Raw genomic sequence first — 12,654 nt, forward strand, 5'->3', positions numbered from 1 at the left:
GTTGCAGAAGGTAGAAGGTCTGGCTTCTGTAATTGCTTCCCCGCTGAACATGGGCGTTGACTGGTCGGTCCATACTCCCAGTCTGCCTCTCTCTTTCCCTAGTAGGGTGTGTCTCTGGGGAAGCTGAGCTCCAGGACACATTGGTGGGGTCTTCAATCCAGGGAAGCCTGGCCGGCATCCTGATAACACCTGGAACCTGGTGACTGAAAAGAGAGTTAACATACAAAGCCAAACAAATTGTTGAGCAATCATGGACCCAAAGCTTGGAATAGTGGAGAGGAAGTGTTAGGGAGGTACTCACTGCAAACTCTAGTGTACTTCTGCTTTCTTACTTTGGTGCCATACTCCAAACTCAGTCAATTTCTACTTTGCGTTTCTAGTTTTTTTTTTTTTTACATGCATAACATTCCCCAGATTCCCATTTGACAATACAACCCCCACTATTTCATTCATCATTTTTCATGGACCTGTATTCTCCCCACCCACCCACCCACCCCAGAGTCTTCTACTTTGGTGTAATACTCCAATTCCATTTCAGGTTCGACTTGTGTTTTCTTTTCTAATCTTGTTTTTCAACTTCGGCCTGAGAGTGAGATCATCCCATATTCATCCTTCTGTTTCTGACTTATTTCACTCAACATGATTTTTTCAAGGTCCATCTAAGATCGGCTGAAAACGGTGAAGTCACCATTTTTTTTATAGCTGAGTAGTATTCCATTGTGTATATATACCACAACTTGCTCAGCCACTCATCTGTTGTTGGACACTTGGGTTGCTTCCAGGTTTTGGCTATTACAAATTGTGCTGCCAAGAACATATGTGTACACAGATCTTTTTGGATGGATGTGTTGGGTTCCTTAGGATATATCCCCAGGAGGGGAATTGCAGGGTCATAGGGTAGGTCCATTTCTAGCCTTCTGAGAGTTCTCCAGACTGTTCTCCACAGAGGTTGGACCCATTGACATTCCCACCAGCAGTACAGGAGGGTTCCTTTGACCCCACACCCTCTCCAGCATTTGCTGCTGTTACCTTTTCTGATGTGTGACATTCTCACAGGAGTGAAGTGATATCTCATTGTTGTCTTGATTTGCATTTCTCTGACAATTAGAGACTTGGAGCATTTTTTCATGTGTTTCTCGGCCTTTTGGATCTCTTCTGTGGTGAATATTCTGTCCAAGTCCTCCCCCCATTTTTGGATGGGGTTATTTGTTGTCTTGTTGTTGAGTCCGGCAAGCACTTTATATATATTGGTTATTAAACTCTGATGTATGGCATGTAAAGATCTTCTCCCATTCTGTGAGGGGTCTCTTGATTTGGGTAGTGGTTTCTTTTGCTGTGAAGAAGCTTTTTAATTTGATGTAGTCCCATAGGTTTATACTTGCCTTAGTCTTCCTTGTAATTGGATTCGTTTCATTGAAAATGTCTTTAAAATTTATGCGGAAAAAAGTTCTGCCAATATTTTCCTCTAAGTATCTGATAGTGTCTGGTCTAACATCCAAGTCCTTGATCCACTTGGAATTTACTTTTGTATTTGGTGAAATACAGTGATTCAGTTTCATTCTTCTGCATGTTTCAACCCATTGTTTCCAACACCATTTGTTGAAGAGACTCTGCTTCCCCCATATAATAGTCTGGGCCCCTTTGTCAAAGATTAGATGTCCATAGGTGTGGGGCCTCATTTCTGGGCTCTCAATTCTATTCCACTGATCAGTGTGTCTGTTCATGTTCCAGTACCAAGCAGTTTTGATGACAATGGCCCTATAATATAGTTTGAGATCTGGGAGTGTGATCCCTCCGGTTCTGTTCTTTTTCCTCAAGATTGTTTTGGCAATTCTAGGTCTTTTCTGGTTCAAGATAAACATTTGTAGCATTTGTTCTATTCTCCTAAAAAAATGTGCTTGGGATCTTGATGGGGATAGCATTAAATTTGTAGATGGCTCTGGGTAATATATTCATTTTGATGATGTTAATTCTTCCAACCCATGAACATGGAATATCTTCCCACTTCTTTGTGTCTTTTTCAATTTCTTTGAGTAGTGACTCATAATTTTCAGTATACAAGTCTTTCACTTCTTTGGTTAGGTTTACTCCTAGATATTTTATTGTTTTTGTTGCTATAGAAAAAGGAATTGATTTCTGGATTTCAATTTCTTCTAACTTAGTGTTTGCATAGAGGAATGCCACTGACTTTTGAATGTTAATTTTATAGCCTGACACATTACTGTATTGCCTGATGATTTCCAAAAGCTTCTTGCTGGATTCCTTAGGTTTTTCCATGTATACTATCATGTCATCTGCAAATAAGGAGAGTTTGACTTCTTCTCTTCCAATCTGTATGCCTTTAATTCCTTGCTCCTGCCTGATTGCTATGGCAAGAACTTCCAACACTATGTTGAATAGTAATGGTGATAGTGGGCATCCCTGTCTAGTACCTGATCTGAGAGGAAATGCTTCCAGTTTTTCACCATTGAGTATGATGTTGGCTGTAGGTTTGCTATATATAGACTCCACTATCTTCAGGAATTTTCCACCTATTCCTATTTTTTGTAGTGTTTTGATCATAAAGGGATGTTGTATTTTGTCAAAGGCTTTCTCTGCATCTATTGATATGACCATGTGGTTTTTGGTCTTGCTTTTGTTGATGTGGTGGATCACATTGATTGATTTACATATATTAAACCAACCTTGCATGCCTGGGATAAACCCCACTTGGTCATGATGAACAATCTTTTTGATATACTGCTGTATCTGGTTGGCTAGAATTTTGTTCAATATTTTCGCATCTATGTTCATCAGAGATATTGGTCTGTAGTTTTCTTTTTTGGTTGTGTCTCTGTCTGCTTTTGGTATCAGGGTGATGTTGGCTTCATAGAAGCTGGCAGGGAGTATTCCAGTGTCTTCAATCTTCTGGAAGACTTTTAAAAGTAGAGGTATTAGTTCTTCTTTGAAAGTTTTGTAGAATTCATTCGTAAAACCATCTGGTCCAGGACTTTTATTTTTGGGAAGATTTTTGATAACTGTTTCAATTTCATTAGCTGTGATGGGCCTGCTCATGTTATCCACTTCCTCTTTACTTAGTTTTGGAAGTTGGTAGGTATCTAGGAAATCATTCATTTCTTCCAGGTTCTTTTTTTTTTTTTTTTTTTTTTATTTAAGAAAGGATTAATTAACAAAACCATAGGGTAGGAGGGGTACAACTCCACACAATTCCCACCACCCAATCTCCATATCCCACCCCCTCCCCCGATAGCTTTCCCATTGTCTATCCCTCTGGGAGCATGGACCCAGGGTTATTGTGGGTTGCAGAAGGTAGAAGGTCTGGCTTCTGTAATTGCTTCCCCGCTGAACATGGGCGTTGACTGGTCGGTCCATACTCCCAGTCTGCCTCTCTCTTTCCCTAGTAGGGTGGGGGCTCTGGGGAAGCAGAGCTGCAGGACATATTGGTGGGGTCTTCAGTCTAGGGAAGCCTGGCCAGCATCCTGATGGCATCTGGAACCTGGTGGCTGAAAAGAGAGTTAACATACAAAGCCAAACAAATTGTTGAGCAATCATGGACCCAAAGCTTGGAAAAGTGGAGAGGAAGTATTAGGGAGGTACTCACTGCAAACTCTAGTATACTTCTGCTTTCTTACTTTGGTGCCATACTCCAAACTCAGTCAATTTCTGCTTTGCGTTTCTACTTCTTCTTCCTTTTTTTTTTTTTACATGCATAACATTCCCCAGATTCCCATTTAACAATACAACCCCCACTATTTCATTCATCATTTTTCATGGACCTGTATTCTCCCCACCCACCCACCCAACCCAGAGTCTTTTACTTTGGTGTAATACTCCAATTCCATTTCAGGTTCGACTTGTGTTTTCTTTTCTAATCTTGTTTTTCAACTTCGGCCTGAGAGTGAGATCATCCCGTATTCATCCTTCTGTTCCTGACTTATTTCACTCAACATGATTTTTTCAAGGTCCATCCAAGATCGGCTGAAAACGGTGAAGTCACCATTTTTTACAGCTGAGTAGTATTCCATTGTGTATATATACCACAACTTGCTCAGCCACTCATCTGTTGTTGGACACCTGGGTTGCTTCCAGGTTTTGGCTATTACAAATTGTGCTGCCAAGAACATATGTGTACACAGATCTTTTTGGATGGATGTGTTGGGTTCCTTAGGATATATCCCCAGGAGGGGAATTGCAGGGTCATAGGGTAGGTCCATTTCTAGCCTTCTGAGAGTTCTCCAGACTGTTCTCCACAGAGGTTGGACCCATTGACATTCCCACCAGCAGTGCAGGAGGGTTCCTTTGACCCCACACCCTCTCCAGCATTTGCTGCTGTTACCTTTTCTGATGTGTGACATTCTCACAGGAGTGAAGTGATATCTCATTGTTGTCTTGATTTGCATTTCTCTGACAATCAGAGACTTGGAGCATTTTTTCATGTGTTTCTCGGCCTTTTGGATCTCTTCTGTGGTGAATATTCTGTCCATGTCCTCCCCCCATTTTTGGATGGGGTTATTTGTTGTCTTGTTGTTGAGTCTGGCAAGCTCTTTATATATGTTGGTTATTAAACTCTTATCTGATGTATGGCATGTAAAGATCTTCTCCCATTCTGTGAGGGGTCTCTTGATTTGGGTAGTGGTTTCTTTTGCTGTGAAGAAGCTTTTTAATTTGATGTAGTCCCATAGGTTTATACTTGCCTTAGTCTTCCTTGTAATTGGATTCGTTTCATTGAAAATGTCTTTAAAATTTATGCGGAAAAAAGTTCTGCCAATATTTTCCTCTAAGTATCTGATAGTTTCTGGTCTAACATCCAAGTCCTTGATCCACTTGGAATTTACTTTTGTATTTGGTGAAATACAGTGATTCAGTTTCATTCTTCTGCATGTTTCAACCCATTGTTTCCAACACCATTTGTTGAAGAGACTCTGCTTCCCCCATAAAATAGTCTGGGCCCCTTTGTCAAAGATTAGATGTCCATAGGTGTGGGGCCTCATTTCTGGGCTCTCAATTCTATTCCACTGGTCAGTGTGTCTGTTCATATTCCAGTACCAAGCAGTTTTGATGACAATGGCCCTATAATACAGTTTGAGATCTGGCAGTGTGATGCCTCCGGTTCTGTTCTTTTTTCTCAAGATTGTTTTGGCAATTCTAGGTCTTTTCTGGTTCCAGATAAACATTTGTAGCATTTGTTCTATTCTCCTAAAAAATGTGCTTGGGATCTTGATGGGGATAGCATTAAATTTGTAGATGGCTCTGGGTAATATATTCATTTTGATGATGTTAATTCTTCCAACCCATGAACATGGAATATCTTTCCACTTCTTTGTGTCTTTTTCAATTTCTTTGAGTAGTGACTCATAATTTTCAGTATACAAGTCTTTCACTTCTTTGGTTAGGTTCATTCCTAGATATTTTATTGTTTTTGTTGCTATAGAAAAAGGAACTGATTTCTGGATTTCAATTTCTTCTAACTTAGTGTTTGCATAGAGGAATGCCACTGACTTTTGAATGTTAATTTTATAGCCTGACACATTACTGTATTGCCTGATGATTTCCAAAAGCTTCTTGCTGGATTCCTTAGGTTTTTCCATGTATACTATCATGTCATCTGCAAATAAGGAGAGTTTGACTTCTTCTCTTCCAATCTGTATGCCTTTAATTCCTTGCTCCTGCCTGATTGCTATGGCAAGAACTTCCAACACTATGTTGAATAGTAATGGTGATAGTGGGCAGCCCTGTCTAGTACCTGATCTGAGGGGAAATGCTTCCAGTTTTTCACCATTGAGTATGATGTTGGCTGTAGGTTTGCTATATATAGACTCCACTATCTTCAGGAATTTTCCATCTATTCCTATTTTTTGTAGTGTTTTGATCATAAAGGGATGTTGTATTTTGTCAAAGGCTTTCTCTGCATCTATTGATATGACCATGTGGTTTTTGGTCTTGCTTTTGTTGATGTGGTGGATCACATTGATTGATTTACGTATATTAAACCAACCTTGCATGCCTGGGATAAACCCCACTTGGTCATGATGAACAATGTTTTTGATATACTGTTGTATCCGGTTGGCTAGAATTTTGTTCAATATTTTCGCATCTATGTTCATCAGAGATATTGGTCTGTAGTTTTCTTTTTTGGTTGTGTCCCTGTCTGCTTTTGGTATCAGAGTGATGTTGGCTTCATAGAAGCTGGCAGGGAGTATTCCAGTGTCTTCAATCTTCTGGAAGACTTTTAAATGTAGAGGTATTAGTTCTTCTTTGAAAGTTTTGTAGAATTCATTTGTAAAACCATCTGGTCAAGGACTTTTATTTTTGGGAAGATTTTTGATAACTGTTTCAATTTCATTAGCTGTGATGGGCCTGTTCATGTTATCCACTTCCTCTTTACTTAGTTTTGGAAGTTGGTAGGTATCTAGGAAATCATTCATTTCTTCCAGGTTCTCTAGCTTGGTGGCATATAGTTGTTCATAGAAGCCTCGCATGATATGTTGAATTTCTGCAGTGTCTGTTGTGATTTCTCCTCTTTCATTTACTATCCGATTTATTTGGGTCTTCTCACTTTTTTGTTTTGTGAGTCTGGCTAAAGGTTTGTCGATTTTGTTTACTCTTTCGAAGAACCAACATTTACTTTCATTGATCTTTTATATGGTTTTCCTATTCTCAATGTTATTTATTTCTGCCCTAACTTTAGTGATTTCTGTCCTTCTGATTGCTTTAGGATTCCTTTGTTGTTCTTCTTCTAGGTCTTTGAGATGTGCAATCAGGCTGTTTACTTGTGCCTTTTCTTGTTTCCTAATGTGTGCTTGTATAGCTATGAACTTCCCTCTTAGGACTGCTTTAGGTGTGTCCCAAATATTTTGATAGCTTGTGTCTTCATTTTCATTGAACTCTCGAAACATTTTGATTTCTTCCTTGATTTCCTCTTTGACCCAGAAGTTGTTAAGAAGTGTACTGTTGAGCTTCCACATTTTGAGACTGTTACTAATCTTTTGTTGATTGTTAAGTGTTAGTTTAATTCCACTGTGGTCTGAGAAGATGCTTGGGATGATTTCAGTGCTCTTGAATAGGCTGATGCTGTCTTTGTGGCCTAACATATGGTCTATCCTTGAGAATGATCCATGTGGATTTGAGTAAAATGTGTATTCCAGTTTCTTGGGATGAATGACTCTGAAAATGTCCAATAGTTCTAGTTTATCTATCTCTTCATTTAGCTCCCTTATGTCTTTACTGATTTTCTTCCTGGATGACCTGTCAAGTTGAGATAGTGGGGTGTTGAAGTCCCTACTATGATTGTGTTACTGTTAATATATTGCTGTAGCTCTTTCAGTAGAAGTTTGATGTATTTAGATGGCTTCTCATTGGGTGCATAGATGTTAATAATTGTTAAGTCCTCTTGATTGACTGATCCTCTGAGCATTAAGTAGTGTCCATTCTTATCTTTTTTAATCTTATCTATTTTAAAGTCTATCATGTCAGATATGAGAATAGCTGTTCCTGCCCTTTTTTGTGGGCCATTGGCTTGAATGATAGTTTTCCATCCTTTCACTTTAAGTCTGTGTTTGTCTTGTTGCGTTAGGTGAGTTTCCTGTAGACAACATATTGTTGGGTTGTGTTTTCTGATCCATCTTCCTACTCTGTGTCTTTTAATAGGTGAATTCAGGCCATTGACATTTATTGATATCAAAGATTGAAGATATTTTAACGCCATTCTTGACGAGTTTTAGAGTGTCTTGATATATGTCCTATTTGTGGTGGTCTGGTTGTTTAATTTTTTTTTATTTGATTTTTTTTTTTTATTTATGAAAAAGATAGGAGGAGAAAGAAAGAACCAGACAGGGGTCGGGCGGTGGCACTGTGGGTTAAGCGCACGTGGTGCAAGGCGCAAGGACCAGCGTAAGGATCCCGGTTCGAGCCCCCAGCTCCCCACCTGCAGAGGAGTCGCTTCACAGGCGGTGAAGCAGGTCTGCAGGTGTCTGTCTTTCTCTCCCCTTCTCTGTCTTCCCCTCCTCTCTCCATTTCTCTCTGTCCTATCCAACAATGAAGAACATCAACAATGGTAATAATAATAACCACAACAAGGCTATAACAACAAGGGCAACAAAAGGGGGAAAAAGTGGTCTCCAGGAGTGATGGATTCATGGTGCAGGCACCGAGCCCAGCAATAACCCTGGAGGAAAAAAAACAAAGAAAGAAAGAACCAGACATCACTCTGGCACATGTGCTGCCAGGGATCAAACTCAGGACCTCATGCTTGAGAGTCCAAAGCTTTATCACCGTGCCACCTCCCGGACCACAAGGCTAGTATTTGTTAAGGCTGGACTTTGCAAAGCTGTCTTGTGAATGCTGTTTATTTTAATGACTGCATTATAGCCCTCATCAGATAAATGCTCACCATGTGTGCGTGCATGCCTGCGTGCATGCGTGTGTGTGTGTGTGTGTGTGTGTGTGTGTGTGTGTCCCAGTCAGTCACAGTAGCCTGAGCGAGGCTGTCTGAACCCATCAGGTGATCAAATGCGTCCCCACATAGACAAATAATTAACTTGGTAACAGATGATAACTTTATCTAACTGGCAAGCACAAAAGCATATCTTGGTCCTGTAGGAACTATATTCCCTTTGCTCACTCCCCATATTTAGAACCTACTGTTCATTTCTCAAGTGGAAAGTTTCCTTGAAAAGGAGAGAAATGCTCTTGGCACCAGCCACACCCTCCTCAGGACCTCCCAGAGCAGGGCTTCTTCAGAGAATGCCAGCACTCTTCCCCGGCTGCGACCAGCCACCCTTTCTCAAGTGTTACAGATTTCACTCCCGAAAGGGTCACACACACACTTTCCTCCACTTTCCTGCTCACTTGATCGTTATATCATCTTACACTTGAGCTTCTTATGGATAAACTTCAAGCTATTCAAGCCAGTTGGCGTAAGTGCGATAAATAAATGACTAAATAAATGGATGGATGAAGAAATGGGATAAGTAAAATTTGCATTAATCAAAATAAACAACTAAATTTCTTCCTTCCTTCCTTCCTTTCTTTCTTCTTTTTCTTCTTTTTTTTTTTTTTCCACCATGGTTATTTCTGGTGCTTTGTGCCAGCACTACAAATCCACTCCTCCCCAGCGGCCATTTCTTCCCTTTTTTTTTCCTCCCTCTCTTTTCTTCCTATTATGCTTTTGCTAGAACAAAGAGAAATAGTGAGGAAAAGAGAAAGACAGACACCTGCGACCTGCCTCACTGCTGGTGAAGCCTCCCCACTGCAGGTGGAGAGTAGGGGGCTCAAACTTGAGGCCTTGTACTTGGTAATGTGTATACTTAATCAGATGTGCCACCACCCAGGCCCGCTTCTGATTCTTTATTTACTTTGTTATTTAACAAAAAAGGATGATTATGTACCCAGAGCCATCTACAAATTTAATGCTATCCCCATCAAGATCGCAAGCACATTTTTTAGGAGAATAGAACAAATGCTACAAATGTTTATCTGGAACCAGAAAAGACCTAGAATTGCCAAAACAATCTTGAGGAAAAAGAACAGAACCAGAGGCATCACACTGCCAGATCTCAAACTGTATTATAGCGCCATTGTCATCAAAACTGCTTGGTACTGGAACATGAACAGACACACTGACCAGTGGAATAGAATTGAGAGCCCAGAAATGAGGCCCCACACCTATGGACATCTAATCTTTGACAAAGGGGCCCAGACTATTATATGGGGGAAGCAGAGTCTCTTCAACAAATGGTGTTGGAAACAATGGGTTGAAACATGCAGAAGAATGAAACTGAATCACTGTATTTCACCAAATACAAAAGTAAATTCCAAGTGGATCAAGGACTTGGATGTTAGACCAGAAACTATCAGATACTTAGAGGAAAATATTGGCAGAACTTTTTTCCGCATAAATTTTAAAGACATTTTCAATGGAACGAATCCAATTATAAGGAAGACTAAGGCAAGTATAAACCTATGGGACTACATCAAATTAAAAAGCTTCTTCACAGCAAAAGAAACTACTACCCAAATCAAGAGACCCCTCACAGAATGGGAGAAGATCTTTACATACCATACATCAGATAAGAGTTTAATAACCAACATATATAAAGAGCTTGCCAGACTCAACAACAAGACAACAAATAACCCCATCCAAAAATGGGGGGAGGACTTGAACAGAATATTCACCACAGAAGAGATCCAAAAGGCCGAGAAACACATGAAAAAATGCTCCAAGTCTCTGATTGTCAGAGAAATGCAAATCAAGACAACAATGAGATATCACTTCACTCCTGTGAGAATGTCACACATCAGAAAAGGTAACAGCAGCAAATGCTGGAGAGGGTGTGGGGTCAAAGGAACCCTCCTGCACTGCTGGTGGGAATGTCAATGGGTCCAACCTCTGTGGAGAACAGTCTGGAGAACTCTCAGAAGGCTAGAAATGGACCTACCCTATGACCCTGCAATTCCCCTCCTGGGGATATATCCTAAGGAACCCAACACATCCATCCAAAAAGATCTGTGTACACATATGTTCTTGGCAGCACAATTTGTAATAGCCAAAACCTGGAAGCAACCCAGGTGTCCAACAACAGATGAGTGGCTGAGCAAGTTGTGGTATATATACACAATGGAATACTACTCAGCTGTAAAAAATGGTGACTTCACCGTTTTCAGCCGATCTTGGATGGACCTTGAAAAAATCATGTTGAGTGAAATAAGTCAGAAACAGAAGGATGAATTCGGGATGATCTGACTCTCAGGCCGAAGTTGAAAAACAAGATTAGAAAAGAAAACACAAGTCGAACCTGAAATGGAATTGGAGTATTACACCAAAGTAAAAGACTCTGGGGTGGGTGGGTGGGTGGGGAGAATACAGGTCCATGAAAAATGATGAATGAAATAGTGGGGGTTGTATTGTTAAATGGGAATCTGGGGAATGTTATGCATGTAAAAAAAAAAAAAGAAGAAGAAGTAGAAAAAAAAAAGGATGATTATGGACTAAAATATGTCTAATGTTGTTAAGGGATACAAGAAAAAAATATACGAAAAAAATTGGCATCAGGTCATTTGAACAATAATCCACAAACAACTGCCTCAACAACATGTTATATAAATTAGGAGATTAGATAAGCATGGCTGTAAGTATCGAATCATAACGGGCATGGGAGGCTACCTATGTGAATCATTCTTGCTTTCCCCCACAGTAGTTGGCATTATACACAATACTATTCTTAATCAAAGAAAAGAAAAAGTATTTTCTTGCAAGAGCTAATGGCTTCACAAGCTACAGGAATTTATAGTAAAATTCAGTAGCATTTGCGGCCGCACCATAGCCGGGGTTTTAGCAGGCCCCTGCAGACCATCTGGAAACAGGTGGTCTACTGTCTCCAGCGCTGTCAGTCTTTCTACCTGGGTCAGAAACCTTCCCCTGCTGATTCATATTAGACTCTCCAGAGATGAGGCCAACAATGGCTCCCACAACAGGAACTTCAGCTCCTTGGTGTACCTGACATTTAGCAGCCTGGTCCAAGATACAAAGCTGGAAAACTCAGCAAGGCCTGGCCAGCTGCTAAGTAGAAACAGCAAGGCTGGGACCCTGGAGCCTCACCTGCAGAGTCTGCGAGTCAGGAGGAAATGGTTGGCATCACAGGACAGAAGTCAGTGAACACACTCACTCTGCTGTGATCTCCTGGCTCTGTACAAAGGGAAAATAGCTTTGCCTTCATTCTCCTTTCTTCTCTGGAGGCAACTCCCCCGGCACTCGGGAAGTAGAAATGTGTAATGTGTGTCACCTTAGAACTGATAGATTTGTTGCAACAGTAAATGAAGTCGTCAGATTTGATTCATGGGCTGAGGCTGAAGATTTGTTAGTCATGGGTGGAGGGTAGACAGCATAATGGTTATACAGACTCTCACGCCTGAGGCCCCAAAGTCCCAGGTTCAATCCCCCACACCACCATAAGCTAGAGCTGAACTGTGCTCTGGTGTGGAGCAGTAATGCGTTTGCAGACTCTTCAGCAGACCAGACCGGCCCCTTCTGCAGATCCACACTCACAGACGCTCAGAAGCCTCAGGAAGCATCACCCAGACAGCCCAGGAGCAACACTCAGCACTCTCACTTGCAACTCTGGCATTCTTCTTGCTTGTGTCAGGGTTGGGTCTGGCCTAGTCCACTTTCTCACACGGAGGGCCCTGAAAGTTCAGGGAGTTTCAGTGACCACACATGGTAAGGGCACTTCCTACAGGCACTTCCTCAGTTCCTGGGCCAGAACCAGATACAACTCCTGCTCCATCCTCCTGGCTTTTCCAGAGCTTTAAATCCCTTTTCTTGGTTTTCTTTTTTCATTTTTAAAATACATTTTATTAGTTATTTACAGGATTATAAGATAACCATCTTGTAATTATTACTCCCACCACCAAAGTCCAGTTCCCCTCCCCCAACTGCAGCCCCCTAGCCATAGTCCTCACAAGGTCAGAGTTATGGGCTGACTATATATGTATGTATGGATATTTTTTTCTTAAAGTTATGGGTCTCACTTCTCTCCATTCCACTTATGAGTGAAATGTCCTTGACTTTTCACGGTTGTCCTTGACTTCCTTCCTTACTGAGCTAACTGTCATCACTGCCAGCCCCATCCACTCAGTTTCCTCTTTACTTTCAGGAAT

Source organism: Erinaceus europaeus, unplaced genomic scaffold, assembly GCF_950295315.1.
Source record: "Erinaceus europaeus unplaced genomic scaffold, mEriEur2.1 scaffold_764, whole genome shotgun sequence".
NCBI classification, from domain to species: Eukaryota; Metazoa; Chordata; class Mammalia; order Eulipotyphla; family Erinaceidae; genus Erinaceus; species Erinaceus europaeus.